The sequence below is a fragment of the Phyllobates terribilis genome, unplaced genomic scaffold, assembly GCF_046119375.1.
Source record: "Phyllobates terribilis strain yellow unplaced genomic scaffold, ASM4611937v1 Scaffold_1__5_contigs__length_1240528914, whole genome shotgun sequence".
Lineage (NCBI taxonomy): Eukaryota > Metazoa > Chordata > Amphibia > Anura > Dendrobatidae > Phyllobates > Phyllobates terribilis.
This window is the reverse complement of record NW_027362761.1, coordinates 31,919,617-31,942,062: the sequence shown is the minus strand read 5'-3', so window position 1 is coordinate 31,942,062 and position 22,446 is coordinate 31,919,617.

Below are 22,446 nucleotides of genomic sequence, written 5' to 3'. Positions count from 1 at the left end.
AGACACTGCTACTAGGCACAAAGTATTTCCTGGGCTAGATGCAGTTAAAAATTTGTAATTAGATACTCTCGTTGGATGCTGAGAAAGCATTCCATAGAGTCTCCTGGCACGCCATATATGATTCTCTTAAAAAGCTTGGGGTAGGGGTCTAGGGGACCCTTTTATAGCCAAAATCACGGCCCTGTATCACAATACGTCACCTAGGCTGAAGATAAATGGAACTGTAGCACCCTGAGGGCTCGGTTGCTACAGAGGTATTGCACCTCACCCAGAGGTGTAATATCTCACTCTCAGGTAAGGATGGAGTGTGGATCAGGACCCGACACCTGCATGCATTACACCACATTGCCGTGGGGCAGGGCGATCAATATGCCTCTGAGATGGGCACGACAGTCCCTGTCCCTGGCTGGAGTGGGGGGAGGGAACACTGAGGAAGGGGAACCCTGTAGTGCAGGAGCAGGGAGGAAGCAGTTCCTGGGTGCATTGAGAAGGGAGTATAAAAGGTGGGCACCATCTTAGTGCAGTGCAGAGAAGTCTGAGCAGAAGTGGCAGGCAGCAGGGGCTCTGCATGAGCTCTGCTCCGGAGGCGGGCCTAGTAACAGAGGCCCAGGCCTGGAAGAGGGAGAAGGAAGGAAGAGGAGCGGAGAAGGCTCCAGGAACGAGGAATGAAGGGATCCCAGGGGTGCGGACGGGCGAGTCGCCACCGCACGCCCGAATCCATCTGCGTGGAGGGGTCAGGCCAAAGGGGGAGACCGGTCCCCGAAACTAGTGGAGGCAGGAAACGACCCTCAGCTAGAAACCGGAGGCTGTGACATTTTATGTGGCGCAGCCCCTCGCTACACCCGCTAGGAAGGCACCACATAGGGTCAGGGAAACTGGCGCCAAGTTTACCAAGAGGAGGCCCGAGGCAGCCGGACAAAAGGGTTGGTAAGAAAGGCCAGACAAAGGACACACAAAAGGGGTCCTGTGAAGCGCTCCAAAGTTATCTGGGAGTTGTCTGAGCCCCTCACCTGGTGAGCACAGTACGACGTGGGCAGCCGTTACCTGCAGACGTGGTCTGGATAATAAGAACTGTGAGTAAAGGCCCTGGACTGCATCACTGACTCCGTGTCGTTACTGCTGCTGCCCTGCACCATCACCCCCATCCTCCGCATACACTGCCCTGAGGCTATACTCCTCCCGTGGGGAGTTATGCTATGCTCTGCTGCACCCACAACACCAGCCTCAGCGGTCTGCCCTGCAGCGGCGGTTCACTCTGACCGCAATCCACGGGTGGCGTAGTCGGACATTTAAACATCAAGACCACATAAATAGTTCCGCCACTGGTTTGACCACCCTGAGCCACGGAACCGGGTCGCCGCCACGAAGACTACAACCACCAGCATCCACCAAAAAGGGTCCGGCTCCGGGTGTCCCAAGGCCCAGGGAGTGCATCAGAACATTTTCATCACCTTTCACAATCACCAATGGGACAAGGCAGGGATGTCCTCTGTCCCCTCTCTTATACATCCTAGTGACGGAGCACCTGCTCTCATCAATTCGCCATAACCCCAATATTAGGTGGATTGAGGTGGGAGGCACCGAGTACAAGTGCTCTCTATTTGCTGATGATGTCCTAGTATATATCACTCAATCACATATATCCATCCAAGCTGTTATGGCTGAAATAGATCACTTTGTTACATGGTCAAATTTTAAAATCAATGCAGCGAAGTCTGAGGCCCTCGATGTCTCCCTCCCCAAATCCATATAGGATTCCATCCAGTCCAACTTTCCCTTTGCCTGGCCCTCACAGGGTATCAAATACTTAGGAATTCCTATTCATAGAGACCTCTCCCATCTATGTTGTCTTAATTTTGGGCCCTTTATTGAACAACTCCATACAGACCACGGTTGGCAAGTTAGAACTGTAAGATTCACTACGTGAACCACTGGTGTTTTGTGGAAGAGCACATGTACACTGTGTTCCAAATTATTATGCAAAAAGTGTTTAGGAGTGATAAGGGAAGAATTTGTTTGTTTGTCAGTTAAACTCATTGATGGTGATGTGTGTCAGGGCTCTTTATATCACTGTAAGCAATTGCAGACACCTGTGCTAATTAGTTTGGCAGGTGTGTCCAATGAAAGGCAAGACTACTTAAGAAGGCTGTCTCACATTATTAAGCAGCCTACATTTTCTGCCAAAATGGGAAAGAAAAAGGATGTGTCGGCTGCTGAGAAGCAACAAATTGTGGAGTGTTTAGGTCAAGGCATGACTACAATCAACATTGTGCGATGATCAGGATGAAGTGTCTTGGCAATCAAGAAGTATGTAGCTGATTCACAGTACACACGTGTGCGTGCTGATAAGGGCAAATTGAGGACTCTTTCCTACAGGCAATTACGTCAGGTTAAAAGAGCAGCGGCAAAAAAGCCTTGTCATAGCAGCAGACAAGTTTTTGAAGCTGCTGGTGCCTCCAACGTCCCCCGAACAACAAGATGCAGGGTCCTTCAGAGTTTTGCAGCTGTGCATACGCCATCCTGTCGACCTCCTCTATCCACTTCACACAAGCAGAAACGGCTCCAGTGGGCTAAACATTACATGAAGACTGATTTCAAAACTGTTTTGTTCACGGATGAGTGCCGTGCAGCGCTCGATGGTCCAGATGGATGGAGTGGAGGATGGCTGGTTGATGGACACCCCACGCAAACACGGCTACAGCGCCAACAAGGAGGAGGTGGAGTAATGTTTTGGGCTGGAATCATGGGGAGAGAGATTGTCGGCCCCTTTAGGATCCCTGAAGGCGCTAAAGATGAACTCCATAATGTATGTGGATTTTCTCAAACAGCACTTCCTGCCATGGTTCAAGAAGAAGAACCGTGTATTTCACAGCAAGATCATTTTTTTGCATCATAATACACCATCTCATGCTGCACATAAAACATCTGCATCTCTGGCTGATATGGGCATAAAAGGGGACAAACTTATGGTGTGACCCCCATGCTCCCCTGACCTCTACCCCATTCAGAACCTTTGGAGCATCATCAAAAGGAGTGTCTATGATGGCGGGAGGCAGTTCACATCTAAGCAACAGCTCTGGGAGGGTATTCTGTCCTCATGCAAAACAATTGAAGCAGAAACCATCCAAAACCTGACAAATTCAATGGACGAGAGAGTTCAGAAGCTCCTTTCGAACAAGGGGTCCTATGTGAAAATGTAACATCACCTAGAATAAAGTTTTGAGTTGAAAACTGTTTGATTTCAGTTTCTAATAACCTGCTAATGCTTATAATTTCAAAAATGACAATTTTTTTGGTCTTTATTAAAATGAAAAGGTTGATCGAAAAGTTTGGGGGATCTAAGAGTGTGGCAACCCAGTAGTCATGATTACTTCGAATTCTGACAATATGAGGGTCATGTTGCAGGTAGTGCAGCAAGAAGGCACTTATGTGTTTTGCGCATCTCGGAGCCCCAAAATTATTTTCCGGGCTAGATGCAGCTAAAAATTATTATTAATTTTAAATCTGGTGGAGCTTAGTATAGATGGCCTAATAGGATCAGTGCTGCACACTGCTACAAAGCCCAAATTATTTTCCAGCCAAGATACAGATAAACATGATTAGTAATTTTAAATCTGGTGGAGCTTATTATAGATGGCCTAATAGAATCAGTGCTGCACAATGCTACAAAGCCCAAATTATTTTCCAGCCAAGATACAGATAAACATGATTAGTAATTTGAAAGCTTAAAACGGTTGGTAGGGTGATTTTAACCAATCATCAAGCTTTTACTCTCCCCAGGATGACACAGCGGTAGAAAAGTCGTTTCGGATCCATGATTTGTTCATCTTTATGAACGTGAGTCTGTCTACATTATCAGTGGAGAGCCGCGTGCGCTTATCTGTCAGCACACCACCAGCAGCGCTGAACACACGTTCAGACAGAACGCTGGCTGCGGGGCATGACAAGATCTCCAAGGCGTAAGTGGCTAGCTCCGGCCATTTATCCAGATTGGAAGCCCAAAAAGAGCAAGGGTCCAGTGACACAGTCATGGCTTCAATGTTTACTTGGAGATACTCCTGTACCATCGTCTCTAGGCGTTGACTATGTGTCAGACTTCTTGTCTCCTGTGGCCTTGCAAAGGATGGGCTAAAAAAGTGGTGAAATGATTCCGCAAAATTGATGTTACCAGCAGATACTGTGGTTCTGTTACGGTTTGAGTGCTGAACACTTGACGGTCCCACGGTTGGCAAGTTGGAACTGTGAGATTCACTACGTGCACCACTGGTGTTTTGTGGAAAAGCACATGTAAGATTCTGCAACAGTCTCTGCTGATACTCCTGCATGCGTGCATCCCTTTCTATGGCAGGAATAATTTCGGCAAATTTACTTTTGTACCGGGGATCTAACAGTGTGGCAACCCAGTAGTCAGGATTATTTCTAATTCTCACAATTCGAGGGTCATGTTGCAGGTAGTGCAGCAAGAAGGCACTCATGTGTCTTGCGCATCCAGGAGCACCAAGTCCCTGTTGTGTTGGTGGCGAGGTAACAATCATGCTTCCTTCCTCTGTCCTCTCCCCCCAACCTCGCACAACAGAAATGTGATCAAGGTCTCCCTCATCTGATGAGTCTTCCATCAGTTCGTCCTCCACTTATTCCTGGGCTCCTGCACCTTCCTCACTAGTTTGGCTGCTACCATGCGCCCTGGTAAAACCATCTCCCCCACCCTCACATGCCTGCCGCCTTGGTGCTGCTGACCGTCTGGACCTTGCAGATGTTAGCCCTTCCGCATACAACTCCTCCTCCTCTACTTCCTCCACCTCCTCTTGTGCCACCACCTGACTCCGAATTCTGTTTAACATGTGCTCCAGCATGTAAATCACCGGAATAGTCATGCTTCTTCGTCGTCATTTCAAAACTGTGCAGAAGGGTGCATAGGTCCCTGATCTGAGACCACTCCTCCAGCGTGATTTGCCCCACCTCTGGATCTCGTTGGCCCAGGCTATACGTCAGAACGTATTGCACCAGGGCTTGTCGGTGCTGCCACAGTCGGTGCAACATGTGCAGAGTTGAATTCCACCGGGTAGGCACATCGCATTTTAGCCGGTGAAGTGGCAGGCCCAATGACTTCTGTAGAGATGTAAGTCGCTGAGCTGCGGGATGCGAACGGCGGAAGTGAGCACACAGCGACCGTGCCCTCTGCAGAAGGCGATCTAGTCTGGGATAGTGGGCTAAAAATTGCTGGACAACCAGGTTCAACACGTGAGCCATACAAGGCACGTGTGTGACATTGCCCCGGCGAAGGGCCGAACCCAGGTTTGCAGCATTGTCGCACACGGCCTTCCCTGGTTTCAGGTCCAGTGGAGACAACCATTCATGAAATTGGTTCTCCAGAGCTGACCACAACTCCTCAGCTGTGTGACTCACATTTCCCAGACATTTCAAAGTAAAAACCGCCTGATGACGTTGAGCCCTACTGCCAGCATAGTAAGGAGGTGTGCAGGATCCCTTCTGCGCAGTTAGAAAGCTTGTGGCATGACCAGACAGGCTTTGGGTGCAGGTGGAAGACCGAGAGGAGGTTGAGGAGGCAGAAGCAGTGGAGGAACTTTGACATAAAGAGGATTGACGCACAACTCGTGGGGACGGCAAGACTTGGACAGCAGCCCCTTGTCCTGCTGTCACCATAGTTACCCAGTGCCCAGTCAGCGACATGTAACGCCCCTGTCCATGCCTACTCGTCCAAGTGTCTGTGGTGAAATGCACCCTGTCACACACAGAGTTTCTCAAAGAAGCGGTGATGTTGTATGCGACATGCTGGTGGAGCGCAGGCACACCTTTCTTTGAGAAGTAGTGCCGACTGGGCATCTGGTACTGGGGCACTGCGACGGACATAAGGTCTCGAAAATCCTCTGTGTCCACCAGGCGGAAAGGCAGCATTTCTGTAGACAAGAGCTTGCAGATGGTGAAATTCAACCTCTTAGCTTTCTCATGGCTAGGAGGAAATGGTCTTTTACTTGTCCACATCTGAGGGACCGAGGGCTGGCTATTGTGCTTAGACGGGGTTGATAAGGGTGTCCCCGGCAAACTGCCGGTCTGTGAGGAAGATGCAGGCGGACATGTTAGGTTGCCTTGATCCAAAGGTGGTGCTATCGATGTCGGACAGCGCTCAACACCAGCTGGTGTTACCACCTCCAAAGAAAATGATGACCTGCCAATCACGCTGGCTGTTGCGGGTAAAGAGGTGGCAGATCTGCGCCCCAAAACAGGTGTGACTGCTGTCCCCCCAGTCACAGAGGATGAAGAGGCTGCGGATGCACAAGATATGGCAGACGGTGGTTGGCCCGGCCGGCTAGGCCGCATTGTAGCACAGTGAGCTTCCCACTGTAACTTATGCTTCATATCCATGTGACGGTTCATGCATGAAGTACTCAAACTATGTATTTTTTGGCCTCTACTTAGCTTTTGCTGACAAATGTTACAGATAACACGAGTTGGGTCATCTTTATCGATCTGAAAAAATGCCCAGGCTATGCAAGGCTTAGCACCCATGCGACCTGAAGAGCCACCTCGACTTGTGGTGAGAGGCAGAGTTGTGTTTGAGGATGCAGTTGTTGACGTGCTTCCAGTACTACGTCTCTGTCCAGGAAGGCGCAACCTGACCTCGTCGTCACTAGCATCTTCCTCCACCTCCTCTGCTGACCTCATCTCTTGGCTGACTGTGGGTTGACAGTAAGTGGGATCTCCAACCTCATCATCATCACCCTGTGCGTTATCACACCCGTCGTCCTCAGAGCCAACCTGTTCCTGCCCTGACAAAAAACTAAAGTTGTCGCTCCAATCAGGTATTTGAGTCTCATCATCGTCTTCCTCATTGTCTCCACCAACAGGTGTTACAGTTTGGGAATGAGGGTCTACATTATGGTCAGAACCTTCTGCGTCTGGTCCTGAATCCGACTCATAAAGATTCTGGGCATCAGTGCAGATCATTTCCTCGTCTGGATTCACAGAAGCGCCGGAGTCGACCTCTGATTCCCAGGCTATAGTATGAGTAAACAGCTCTGCAGACTGAACCATCTGTTCTACCTCATACTCAGACGGGCAGCTGGAGATTTGGGAGCTGTGAGGAAGCAAGTGCGATTGGGGTGACACCTTTGAGGACTGGAGTATTTGTGATGTTGAAGTTGATGTGGAGGAGAGCCCACTTAAAGGAGCACTTGATATCCGTTGAAGCACCTGCTGTTTTTGTGCCTCATCTGGAATTTGTAGCGATTGGCGTGGCCGTAAGAAAGGGATCTTATCACATTGTCCGCTAAAAGAAGTAGACATTTTAGTTTGGCTGGAAGATGGTCTTTCTTCTGCAGATGTTACTGTTGCTTTAACACCTACCCCACGGACACAACCTTTTTTCCCCTTCCCAACACGCCTATTCCCCTTTCCACCAGCAGCAGGCCTTTTTCCACTCATTTTGGTGGTTAACTAATTCACAACTCTGGAGTTGTTTGCACAAAAAAACAATGGATGGGAACCGAGCAGAGCTGAGTGGCCAAACTGTGGTATTAGGCCAAAACTATTGGCTGGGTTAGATGCAGAAAAAAATTATATTCGATTTGCAACCTGATGGAGGTCAGTATAGATGGACTAATAGAGAAAGTCCCACACACTGCTAGAAGGCCAAATATTTTTTCAGAGCTAGATGCAGACAAAAAATTATTTTGAATTTGCAACCTGATGGAGGTCAGTATAGGTGGACTAATAGAACAAGTCCCACACACAACTAGAAGCCCAAATATTTTTTCAGAGGTAGATGCAGAAAAAAAATATATTCAGTTTGCAACCTGATGGAGGTCAGTATAGATGGACTAATAGAGAAAGTCCCACACACTGCTAGAAGGCCAAATATTTTTTCAGAGCTAGATGCAGACAAAAAATTATATTCAGTTTGCAACCTGATGGAGGTCTGTATAGATGGATTAATAGAACAAGTCCCACACACAGCTAGAAGCCCAATATTTTTTCAGAGGTAGATGCAGAAAAAAAATTATTTTTAATTTGCAACCTGATGGAGGTCAGAATAGATGGACTAATAGAGAAAGTCCCACACACTGCTAGAAGGCCAAATATTTTTTCAGAGCTAGATGCAGAAAAAAATTATATTCAGTTTGCAACCTGATGGAGGTCAGTATAGATGGACTAATAGAACAAGTCCCACACACAGCTAGAAGCCCAAATATTTTTTCAGAGGTATATGCAGATAAAAATTATTTTTAATTTGCAACCTGATGGAGGTCAGTATAGATGGACTAATAGAGAAAGTCCCAAACACTGCTAGAAGGCCAAATATTTTTTCAGAGCTAGATGCAGAAAAAAATTATATTCAGTTTGCAACCTGATGGAGGTCTGTATAGATGGATTAATAGAACAAGTCCCACACACAGCTAGAAGCCCAATATTTTTTCAGAGGTAGATGCAGAAAAAAAATTATTTTTAATTTGCAACCTGATGGAGGTCAGTATAAATGGACTAATAGAGAAAGTCCCACACACTGCTAGAAGGCCAAATATTTTTTCAGAGCTAGATGCAGAAAAAAATTATATTCAGTTTGCAACCTGATGGAGGTCAGTATAGATGGACTAATAGAACAAGTCCCACACACAGCTAGAAGCCCAAATATTTTTTCAGAGGTAGATGCAGATAAAAATTATTTTTAATTTGCAACCTGATGGAGGTCAGTATAGATGGACTAATAGAGAAAGTCCCACACACTGCTAGAAGGCCAAATATTTTTTCAGAGCTAGATGCAGATAAAAATTATTTTTAATTTGCAACCTGATGGAGGTCAGTATAGATGGACTAATAGAGAAAGTCCCACACACTGCTAGAAGGCCAAATATTTTTTCAGAGCTAGATGCAGAAAAAAATTATATTCAGTTTGCAACCTGATGGAGGTCTGTATAGATGGATTAATAGAACAAGTCCCACACACAGCTAGAAGCCCAATATTTTTTCAGAGGTAGATGCAGAAAAAAAATATATTCAGTTTGCAACCTGGTGGAGGTCTGTATAGATGGATTAATAGAACAAGTCCCACACACAGCTAGAAGCTCAATACTTTTTCAGAGGTAGATGCAGAAAAAAAATATATTCAGTTTGCAACCTGATGGAGGTCAGTATAGATGGACTAATAGAGAAAGTCCCACACACTGCTAGAAGGCCAAATATTTTTTCAGAGCTAGATGCAGAAAAAAATTATATTCAGTTTGCAACCTGATGGAGGTCAGTATAGATGGACTAATAGAACAAGTCCCACACACAGCTAGAAGCCCAAATATTTTTTCAGAGCTAGATGCAGATAAAAATTATTTTTAATTTGCAACCTGATGGAGGTCAGTATAGATGGACTAATAGAGAAAGTCCCACACACTGCTAGAAGGCCAAATATTTTTTCAGAGCTAGATGCAGAAAAAAATTATATTCAGTTTGCAACCTGATGGAGGTCAGTATAGATGGACTAATAGAACAAGTCCCACACACAGCTAGAAGCCCAAATATGTTTTCAGAGGTAGATGCAGATAAAAATTATTTTTAATTTGCAACCTGATGGAGGTCAGTATAGATGGACTAATAGAGAAAGTCCCACACACTGCTAGAAGGCCAAATATTTTTTTAGAGCTAGATGCAGATAACAATTATTTTTAATTTGCAACCTGATGGAGGTCAGTATAGATGGACTAATAGAGAAAGTCCCACACACTGCTAGAAGGCCAAATATTTTTTCAGAGCTAGATGCAGAAAAAAATTATATTCAGTTTGCAACCTGATGGAGGTCTGTATAGATGGATTAATAGAACAAGTCCCACACACAGCTAGAAGCCCAATATTTTTTCAGAGGTAGATGCAGAAAAAAAATATATTCAGTTTGCAACCTGATGGAGGTCTGTATAGATGGATTAATAGAACAAGTCCCACACACAGCTAGAAGCCCAATACTTTTTCAGAGGTAGATGCAGAAAAAAAATATATTCAGTTTGCAACCTGATGGAGGTCAGTATAGATGGACTAATAGAGAAAGTCCCACACACTGCTAGAAGGCCAAATATTTTTTCAGAGCTAGATGCAGAAAAAAATTATATTCAGTTTGCAACCTGATGGAGGTCAGTATAGATGGACTAATAGAACAAGTCACACACACAGCTAGAAGCCCAAATACTTTTTCAGAGGTAGATGCAGATAAAAATTATTTTTAATTTGCAACCTGATGGAGGTCAGTATAGATGGACTAATAGAGAAAGTCCCACACACTGCTAGAAGGCCAAATATTTTTTCAGAGCTAGATGCAGATAAAAATTATTTTTAATTTGCAACCTGATGGAGGTCAGTATAGATGGACTAATAGAGAAAGTCCCACACACTGCTAGAAGGCCAAATATTTTTTCAGAGCTAGATGCAGAAAAAAATTATATTCAGTTTGCAACCTGATGGAGGTCAGTATAGATGGACTAATAGAACAAGTCCCACACACAGCTAGAAGCCCAAATATTTTTTCAGAGGTAGATGCAGAAAAAAATTATATTCAGTTTGCAACCTGATGGAGGTCTGTATAGATGGATTAATGGAACAAGTCCCACACACAGCTAGAAGCCCAATATTTTTTCAGAGGTAGATGCAGAAAAAAAAATATTTTTAATTTGCAACCTGATGGAGGTCAGTATAGATGGACTAATAGAGAAAGTCCCACACACTGCTAGAAGGCCAAATATTTTTTCAGAGCTAGATGCAGAAAAAAATTATATTCAGTTTGCAACCTGATGGAGGTCAGTATAGATGGACTAATAGAACAAGTCCCACACACAGCTAGAAGCCCAATTTTTTTTTCAGAGGTAGATGCAGATAAAAATTATTTTTAATTTGCAACCTGATGGAGGTCAGTATAGATGGACTAATAGAGAAAGTCCCACACACTGCTAGAAGGCAAAATATTTTTTCAGAGCTAGATGCAGAAAAAAATTATATTCAGTTTGCAACCTGATGGAGGTCAGTATAGATGGACTAATAGAACAAGTCCCACACACAGCTAGAAGCCCAAATATTTTTTCAGAGGTAGATGCAGATAAAAATTATTTTTAATTTGCAACCTGATGGAGGTCAGTATAGATGGACTAATAGAGAAAGTCCCACACACTGCTAGAAGGCCAAATATTTTTTCAGAGCTAGATGCAGAAAAAAATTATATTCAGTTTGCAACCTGATGGAGGTCTGTATAGATGGATTAATAGAACAAGTCCCACACACAGCTAGAAGCCCAATATTTTTTCAGAGGTAGATGCAGAAAAAAAATATATTCAGTTTGCAACCTGATGGAGGTCTGTATAGATGGATTAATAGAACAAGTCCCACACACAGCTAGAAGCCCAATACTTTTTCAGAGGTAGATGCAGAAAAAAAATATATTCAGTTTGCAACCTGATGGAGGTCAGTATAGATGGACTAATAGAGAAAGTCCCACACACTGCTAGAAGGCCAAATATTTTTTCAGAGCTAGATGCAGAAAAAAATTATATTCAGTTTGCAACCTGATGGAGGTCAGTATAGATGGACTAATAGAACAAGTCACACACACAGCTAGAAGCCCAAATACTTTTTCAGAGGTAGATGCAGATAAAAATTATTTTTAATTTGCAACCTGATGGAGGTCAGTATAGATGGACTAATAGAGAAAGTCCCACACACTGCTAGAAGGCCAAATATTTTTTCAGAGCTAGATGCAGATAAAAATTATTTTTAATTTGCAACCTGATGGAGGTCAGTATAGATGGACTAATAGAGAAAGTCCCACACACTGCTAGAAGGCCAAATATTTTTTCAGAGCTAGATGCAGAAAAAAATTATATTCAGTTTGCAACCTGATGGAGGTCAGTATAGATGGACTAATAGAACAAGTCCCACACACAGCTAGAAGCCCAAATATTTTTTCAGAGGTAGATGCAGAAAAAAATTATATTCAGTTTGCAACCTGATGGAGGTCTGTATAGATGGATTAATGGAACAAGTCCCACACACAGCTAGAAGCCCAATATTTTTTCAGAGGTAGATGCAGAAAAAAAAATATTTTTAATTTGCAACCTGATGGAGGTCAGTATAGATGGACTAATAGAGAAAGTCCCACACACTGCTAGAAGGCCAAATATTTTTTCAGAGCTAGATGCAGAAAAAAATTATATTCAGTTTGCAACCTGATGGAGGTCAGTATAGATGGACTAATAGAACAAGTCCCACACACAGCTAGAAGCCCAATTTTTTTTTCAGAGGTAGATGCAGATAAAAATTATTTTTAATTTGCAACCTGATGGAGGTCAGTATAGATGGACTAATAGAGAAAGTCCCACACACTGCTAGAAGGCAAAATATTTTTTCAGAGCTAGATGCAGAAAAAAATTATATTCAGTTTGCAACCTGATGGAGGTCAGTATAGATGGACTAATAGAACAAGTCCCACACACAGCTAGAAGCCCAAATATTTTTTCAGAGGTAGATGCAGATAAAAATTATTTTTAATTTGCAACCTGATGGAGGTCAGTATAGATGGACTAATAGAGAAAGTCCCACACACTGCTAGAAGGCCAAATATTTTTTCAGAGCTAGATGCAGATAAAAATTATTTTTAATTTGCAACCTGATGGAGGTCAGTATAGATGGACTAATAGACCAAGTCCCACACACTGCTAGAAGCCCAAATATTTTTTCAGAGCTAGATGCAGAAAAAAATTATATTCAGTTTGCAACCTGATGGAGGTCAGTATAGATGGACTAATAGAACAAGTCCCACACACAGCTAGAAGCCCAAATATTTTTTCAGAGGTAGATGCAGATAAAAATTATTTTTAATTTGCAACCTGATGGAGGTCAGTATAGATGGACTAATAGAGAAAGTCCCACACACTGCTAGAAGGCCAAATATTTTTTCAGAGCTAGATGCAGAAAAAAATTATATTCAGTTTGCAACCTGATGGAGGTCAGTATAGATGGATTAATAGAACAAGTCCCACACACTGCTAGAAGCCCAAATATTTTTTCAGAGCTAGATGCAGAAAAAAATTATATTCAATTTGCAACCTGATGGAGGTCAGTATAGATGGACTAATAGAATGATGCTATGCCCAAAAGATTTTACTTCACTAGGTGCAGTAAAAAAATTGGTATTCTATACACAGGTGGTATATCTTGCAACACAGATAGGCTACTCCACTGACTAACACACTCTGCAATAGGCCAAAAAGGATTAGCTTTGCTAGATTCAGCCAAATGCTGTGAAAAAAACTTGCACAGCACTGGCACAGACCTGCCTGGCAAAAACTGATAGGAACTGATGTAACCTAGTCCTGAAAAGGACTGCAATTACAATTAGTCTTTACTCCCACAATCTATCTATTTAAGAGCACAGACCTGCCTGATAAAAGTCGTAGGAAATGCTGTAACCTAGTCCTTAAAAGGACTGCAATCACAACTATTCCCTACTCCCAAGCTATCTGTAGATTTGTGCGAAAATTGGCTTGAAATTAACAAGGTATAGCGCACACAGCAACAGCGGTGCCGTCTAACACGCAGCTGCAGCAGTGAGAAAATGGTGGCGACGGGGAAAATGGCTTGGTCTTATAGGGCAAGGACATGTGACATACACTGCCAATGACACATGCCCTTGCTTGTGTGAAAAACAGCAGTTCGCTCCGTGTGTGCACTGCTGATAGGCTGACAGACTGCACCTCACCACTGCAAATGCGTCAAAGAGAAAAAAAAATGGAGATCTTCATTATTCCTGCAGAGATCCATCCCCTGCCCCTCCCCCCACCCCGCTGTACACTCAAACTGCGTATTAACATTAATTTTCATCATTACTGAGAAAAAATCCAGTTATGATTTTGGTGCACGAACAGTTATCGAACATAACCTCGAACAGCCGAATTTTTCTCAAATCGTTCGTGTTCGCCGAACGGCTCGAACACCGCCCAAAACAGCTCGAATTTGAGATTGGCGAACAGTTCGAGTAGAACAACGCTCATCTCTACACAGGACTAGGTGTGGTCAGGACAATATTGAAAATAGTTTCTAATCGGCCTAGAAAATAAACCGCAGGCGTGGCTGAAGACCAGACCCAACGAAAGAGTGCCCTGAAGCCACGCCCAGGGATGATGCACAAAGTGGGTTGATGCGGTTCCCACCAGCCAAATTACACTTACCCGGATTGTGGTGTAAAGACTAAGCGCCGCAATGACTGTTTTCAATTCTAGTTTGGTTTTTGTAATTTTTGATTTTGTAACCTGTTTGTAATGTGAACTGTTATTTGTTAATTTTAAAAGGTATCCTCAGTCCGGGAGTACTGAAGTTAACTAGGGGGGAATGTGGCACCCCTGGGGTCCGGCTGCCACAGTGGCATTGCCTCCCTCACAAGTGGTGATGCCATGCCTGGAAGCAAGCAGGGGTCCCCTAATTAGGTTTTTCTAAGCATGCAACACTGTCCTGGCTCCAGCCCAGGGGGCGCGTCAAGTCCATGGGCAAAACATGCTGACATGTCCATTTTTTTCGCGCTGCATGGGCCGCAAAATGTCCCACACTGTTGACACATGGATGACATCCGTGTGTCATTAGTGTGACACGTACCTGCACCTGGGAATCAGCGTACAGTTAACGCTGTTCCCAAGTGCTGGGTGCTGAATGCTGCCTTCATCATTGTCCCCTGCTGGTTCCACGAACAGCACCAGCAGGGGACAATGTTGACAGTTTTATTCAGCTCCCACTGTGTCCTGCAAATGTAAAAATAAGAATAAAATAAAAAACACATTATACTCACCTGTCCGATATACTGTCCCACACTGTAATCTATCCGACCGACAATTCTGCATCAGCATCTGCGATGGCTGGAAGCGACCGCACACGCTGAAGACCAGGGGAGAATGACTCACTGCAGCGAGCGGGCCCCTGACCTGCGCTGAGCTGCAGCAAGTCATTCTCCTCTGCTCCTCAGCGTGTGCGGTCGCTTCAAGCCACAACAGACGCTGATGCAGAATTGTCGGATAGGTGAGTATAAGTGTTTTTTATTTTATTCCTATTTTTACACTTTCTGGACACAGCGGGGGCACAATATAACTGTCAGCATTGTCCCCTGCTGGTGCTGATCACAGCGTAAGCAGGGGACAATGATGACAGATGCCTTCAGCACCCAGCGCCTGGGAACAGCGTTATCTGTACCACTGATTCCCAGGCACCGGTACGTGTGATCCTGATGTGACACACATATGCCACGGATATCTCCAGTACTGTTTTTTCCAGTACCGGAAACATCAGGACGTGTGAAAGAGGCCTTACGTCCATATTCTTGACAGACAAAATATGCACCCTTTATCGTCTATGGGGCAGTTCACATATCCATATTTTTATTTATTTTTTTCCATAAAGTAACAAATATTGATAAAATTCTGATCAATCACCTTGATGAAAATCAGTTTGTTTTGTTTTTAATGCACCAGAAAACTACAGATGTCTGAATGAGGCCTAAGGATCTGTTAAAATGTAGCAGATTTTTTGTGGAGAATTTCCATAGAAAATCAGAGCAAGTTAGCAAGAATCTGCAAGAAAATCCACAACAGCAAATTTGCATTACTTGATTTTGGTGCAGATCTTTCTGGTAATTCACTGTGGAAAATAGCGGGGTGTAAAATAAAAAGAAATAAACTTGATGGCAGTTGTAGTCTCTCTCACCACATACTGCAGTGCTATTATGACGAAGTGATTGTTTAGGTACACGACCGGTGCCTGCACTGTCACTTGCTGGGAGTTGTAGTCTCTCTCACCGCATATTGCTTTGTTATTATGACACAGTGATGGTTTAGTTACACGACCGGTGCCTGCACTGTCACTTGCTGGGAGTTGTAGTCCCTCACTGCATAATGCAGCGGTATTATGACGCAGTAATGGTTTAGTTACATGATCGATGCCTGCACTGTCACTTGCTGGTGCTTTCCCCTGAGATACCACAGTCAGTCTTGGCCGTGGCACCTTGATATAATAAAGATACGGTGAATGCACATGCATCAAAAATGGTTATGGATTCACTATTTTTTCTTCCCCATCCTCCCGTTTCTCCCTAAAAAAAAATCTTTACATGTGCCTCAAAAGTGGTTCTAACATACTATTTATTTATTTTACTCACTTATATAGCGCCATTAATTCCACAGCGGTTTACATTATAATCACTGTTCCCATTGAGGATTACAATCTACATTCCCTATCAGTATGTCTTTGGAGTGTGGGAGGAAACCAGAGAACCCGGAGGAAACCCATGCTAACACGGGGAGAACATACAAACTCCTTGTAGTTGTTCAATGCAGGTGATCAATGGCTTCAGCTGGAATGGGCATGACTGTAAGCATGGTTAAATTTAGAATGTTAAAGGGTGTCTGTTTTGTTTCAAACAAAATATTTTATTCTGAGTGTGGGTGTTTTTATTTTACATTTCCCTTACACTATGGGGTTAGTAATGGGGGGTCTTATAGACGCCTCTCCATTACTAACCTGGGCTTGATGTCAGCTGGCATTATAAGCTGACATCAACCTCAACCCTATAACCTCACTGCCACCACTACAGGGCAGTGAGCAGAGCGAGGCTAAGTGCCAAAATTGGCGCATCCTATGGATGCGCCATTTTTGGGGTGAATGTTTCTAGCCTCGGAGGGGACCAATATTTATGGCCCCTTCCTAGACTATTAATATCAGCTCCAGCTGTCTGCATAGCCTTTGCTAGCTGTTAAAATAGGGGGACCTCACGTCATTTTTTTTGGGGGGTCCCCCATTTTAATAGCCAGTAAAGGCTATGTATACAGCTGGGGGTTGATAATTGTAGCCTGGGAAGCTCCATGGGTATTACCTCCTTCCCAGGCTAAAAACATCCGCCCCAGCTGTCCGCTTTCCCTCTGCTGGATAATAAAATTACGGGGGACCCCCACACCATTTTTTTTTCATAATTGTAATCATTTATTAATAAATGACATGAACAGTAAGGTACATCCGCAAAGCACAGATTATACAGTGCCTACAAGTAGTATTCAACCCTCTGCAGATTTAGCTGGTTTGATAAGATGCAAATAAGTTAGAGCCTTCAAACTGCAAACGAGAGTAGGTTTTATGAACAGAAGCATAAATCTTACAAACCAAAAAGTTATGTTGCTCAGTTGAATTTTATTAAATTTTAAACATAAAAGTGTGGGTCAATTATTATACAACCCCTATGTTTAATATTTTGTGGAATAACCCTTGTTTGCAATTACAGCTAATAATCATCTTTTATAAGACCTGATCAGGCCGGCACAGGTCTGTGGAGTTATCTTGGCCCACTCCTCCATGCAGATCTTCTCCAAGTTATCTAGGTTCTTTGGGTGTCTCATGTGGACTTTATTCTTGAGCTCCTTCCACAAGTTTTCAATTGGGTTAAGGTCAGGAGACTGACTAGGCCACTCCAACACCTTGACTTTTTCCCTCTTGAACCAGGCCTTGGTTTTCTTGGCTGTGTGCTTTGGGTCGTTGTCTTGTTGGAAGATGAAATTACGACCCATCTTAAGATCCTTGATGGAGGAGCGGAGGTTCTTGGCCAAAATCTCCAGGTAGGCCGTGCTATCCATCTTCCCATGGATGCGGACCAGATGGCCAGGCCCCTTGGCAGAGAAACAGCCCCACAGCATGATGCTGCCACCACCATGCTTGACTGTAGGGGTGGTATTCTTGGGGTCGTATGCAGTGCCATCCAGTCTCCAAACGTCACGTGTGTGGTTGGCACCAAAGATCTCGATCTTGGTCTCATCAGACCATAGAACCTTGAACCAGTCTGTCTCAGAGTCCTCCAAGTGATCATGAGCAAACTGTAGACGAGCCTTGACATGACGCTTTGAAAGTAAAGGTACCTTACGGGCTCGTCTGGAACGGAGACCATTGCGGTGGAGTACGTTACTTATGGTATTGACTGAAACCAATGTCCCCACTGCCATGAGATCTTCCCGGAGCTCCTTCCTTGTTGTCCTTGGGTTAGCCTTGACTCTTCGGACAAGCCTGGCCTCGGCACGGGAGGACACTTTCAAAGGCTGTCCTGGCCGTGGAAGGCTAACAGTAGTTCCATAAGCCTTCCACTTACGGATGATGCTCCCAACAGTGGAGACAGGTAGGCCCAACTCCTTGGAAAGGGTTTTGTACCCCTTGCCAGCCTTGTGACCCTCCACGATCTTGTCTCTGATGGCCTTGGAATGCTCCTTTGTCTTTCCCATGTTGACCATGTCTGAGTGCTGTTCACAAGTTTGGGGAGGGTCTTAAATAGTCAGAAAAGGCTGGCAAAAGAGATCTTTAATCCACACATGTGAAGCTCATTATTCTTGGTGCCTGAACTACTTCTTAATACTTTTGGGGGACCAAACAGAATTCTTGTGGTTTGAGGGGTTGAATAATAAATGACACTCTGAATTAACTTTTAACGTTTTTAAAAAAAAACAAAAACAAAATTTGCTGCAGTGCATTTCCCACTTCCAGGCTGATCTACAGTACAAATGTCACAATGCCAAGTTAATTCCGCATGTGTCAACCAGCTAAATCTGCAGGGGGTTGAATACTACTTGTAGGCACTGTATATATCACATATTTATATCTATCTGTATATCTATCTATCATCTATTATCTATCTATTATCTATATATCGAAGCTATCCATATAACTATCTATCGATCTATTATCTATTTATCTATCTACAAATCTATCTATATATCTATCCATATATCTATCCATACAGTGAAGGAAATAATTATTTGATTCCTTGCTGTTTTTGTAAGTTTGCCCACTGACAAAGACATCAACAGCCTATAATTTTAAGGGTAGGTTAATTTTAACATTGAGAGATAGAATATCCCCCCAGAAAATCAAGAAAATCACATTGTATAATTTAGATACATTTATTTGCACTTTGCAATGAGAAATAAGTATTTGATCCCCTACAAACCATTATGAATTCTGGCTCCTACAGACCAGTGAGACGCTCCTAATCAACCCATTACCTGCATTAAAGAGCTGTCTTACATAGTCACCCATATAAAAGACTCCTATCCACAGACTCAATTAACCCCTTTACCCCCGAGGGTGGTTTGCACGTTAATGACTAGGCCAATGTTTACAATTCTGACCACAGTCACTTTATGAGGTAATTACTCTGGAACGCTTCAACGGATCCCCCTGATTCTGAGATTGTTTTTTCGTGACATCTTGTACTTCATGATTGAGGTAAAATTTCTTCGATATCACTTGCGTTTATTTGTGAAAAAAACGGAAATTTGGCGAAAATTTTGCAATTTTCAAAATTTTAATTTTTATGCCCTTAAATCAGAGAGATATGTCACACAAAATAGTTAATAAATAACATTTCCCACATGTTTACTTTACATCAGCACAATTTTGGAACCAAAATTTTTTTTTGTTAGGGAGCTATAAGGGTTAAAAGTTGATCAGCGATTTCTCATTTTTCCAACAAAATTTACAAAACCATTTTTTAGGGACCACATCACATTTGAAGTCACTTTGAGAGGTCTTTGTGACAGAAAATACCCAAAAGAGACACCATTCTCAAAACTACACCCCTCAAGGTGCTGAATACCACATTCAAGAACTTTATTAACCCTTTAGGTGCTTCACAGGAATTTTTGGAATGTGGAAGAAAAAAATGAACATTTAACTTTTTTCACAAAAATGTTAGTTTAGACCCAATTTTTTTTATTTTCGCAGGGGTAACAAGAAAAAATGGACCCCAAAATTTGTTGTGCAATTTCCCCTGGGCACGCAGATACCCCACATGTGGGGAAAAAACACAGTTTGGGCGCACGGCAGGGCTCGGAAGGGAAGGAGCGCCATTTGACTTTTTGATTGTAAAATTTGCTTGAATAATTAGCGGACGCCATGTTGCGTTTGGAGAGCCCGTGTGCCTAAACATTGGAGCTCCCCCACAAGTGACCCCATTTTGGAAACTAGACCCCCAAAGGCACCTATCTAGATGCATAGTGAGCACTTGGAACCCCCAGGTGCTTCACAAATTGATTTGTAAAAATGAAAAAGTGGAAAAAAATTTTTTTTTATTTTTACGGATTAATTTGTGAAGCACCTGGGGGTTCCAAGTGCTCACTATGCATCTAGATAGGTGCCTTGGGGGGTCTAGTTTCCAAAATGGGGTCACTTTTGGGGGAGCTCCAATGTTTAGGCACACAGGGGCTCTCCAAACGCGACATGGTGTCCGCTAACAAATTGAATGGAAAATCGGCTTAAATTGTTAGCGGACACCATGTTGCGTTTAGAGAACCCCTGTGTGCCTAAACATTGGAGCTCCCCCACAAGTGACCCTATTTTGGAAACTAGACCCCCCCAAGGCACCTATCTAGATGCATAGTGAGCACTTGGAACCCCCAGGTGCTTCACAAATTGATTCGTAAAAATGAAAAAGTGGAAAAAAAACCACTTTTTTATTTTTACTGATTAATTTGTGAAGCACCTGGGGGTTCCAAGTGCTCACTATGCATCTAGATAGGTGCCTTGGGGGTCTAGTTTCCAAAATATGGTCACTTGTGGGGGAGCTCCAATGTTTAGGCACACAGGGGCTCTCCAAACGCGACATGGTTCCAACTTGTTAGCGGACACCATGTCGCGTTTGGAGAGCCCCTGTGTGCCTAAACATTGGAGCTTCCCCAAAAGTGACCCCATTTTCGAAACTAGACCCCCCAAGGCACCTATCTAGATGCATGGTGGAACCCCCAGGTGCTTCGTAAATTGATTCATAAAAATGAAAAAGTAGAAAAAAAAAACACTTTTTTATTTTTACGGATTCATTTGTGAAGCACCTGGGGCTTCCAAGTGCTCACTATGCATCTAGATAAGTGCCTTGGGGGTTCTAGTTTCCAAAATGGGGTCACTTGTGGGGGAGCTCCAATGTTTAGGCACACAGGGGCTCTCAAAACGCGACATGGTTCCAACTTGTTAGCGGACACCATGTCTCGTTTGGAGAGCCCCTGTGTGCCTAAGCATTGGAGCTCCCCCACAAGTGACCCCATTTTGGAAACTAGACCCCTCAGGGAACTTATCTAGATGTGTGGTGAGCACTTTGAACCCCCAAGTGTTTTGCAAAGGTTTATGACGTAGAGCCGTGAAAAAAAAAATAATTTTTTTCCACAAAAACGCTCTTTTAGCCGCAATATTTTTATTTTTTACGAGGGTATTAGGAGAAATTTGACCCCAAAAGCTGTTGTGCAATTTCTTCTGAGTACGCTGATACCCCATGTGTTGGAGAAAACTACTGTTTGGGCGCATGTCAGGGCTCGGAAGGGAAGGAGTGACGCTTTGGAATGCAGACTTTGATGGATTGGTCTGCGGGCGTCATGTCACGTTCTCAGAGCCCCTGATGTGCCTAAACAGTGGAAATGCCCAACAAGTGCCCTCTTTTTGTAATGGATACCTGATTTGTCAATTTTATAATGTAGTGTTATACGCCAGTTGTGTAGGACAACCTGACAAACACTACACAACTGAAGTATGACAACCTGACGAACACTACGTCAGCTGTGTAGTGTTCGTCAAGTTGTCATACGTCAGAAATTAATTCAATAGTCCATGGAAGTATGGTACCTTTTGAAGCAGTCTTTCATGCAGAGGCCAGATTTGTCGAGGCAGGTGTCACATTGGTAAATGGTGTCCTTGCGTATTCCCCTTCGGTAACACACTCGGCACTTCTTTTGTGACTTACCTTCTTTTCCGCTGTGAGGGATCTGCCCCGGGAAATGCTGGCCCGGTACAATTCGAGGTCCTTCAGTTCCAGAAGTAGTGGGGCCCGCTCTGCCACCACTGCAAAATATCAGGGCCTTGATAACTGTCTCCTGGAAGTGATGGTACGACGTAGAAGTCTGGCCTGCACATTTTGACAGAAGGAAATCGTTGTGCATTGCCATCTGAACAATGTGCACGGCCAGCTTCTTATACCATACCTTGGCCTTTCTCAAAGCACTGTACGGCTGGAGGACTTGATCAGAGAGATCAACTGCCCCCATGTACTTGTTGTACCCCACTACACAGTCTGGTTTGGCGACCTGTGTAGTGGAACCTCTTACACAGTGCTGAAGGTGCTGCCATCACCATGTATGTTGGTCAAGAGAAGGACATCCCTCTTGTCCTTGTACTTGACCACCAACAGGTGGTCGCTACATTGGGCTCTGCTCTCACCCCTTCTGAGAAGCTGCCAAATTAGCGTCTTTGGGAGGCCTTTCTGATTTTTGCGGACAGTACCGCAAGCTGCGGTATGTCGCGCAGAGAGGGACTTGAAGAGCGGGATACTTGTATAAAATTTATCCACGTACAAGTGATAAACTTTATCCAGCAGTGGGTGCACCAAGTCCCACACAATTTTCCCACTCA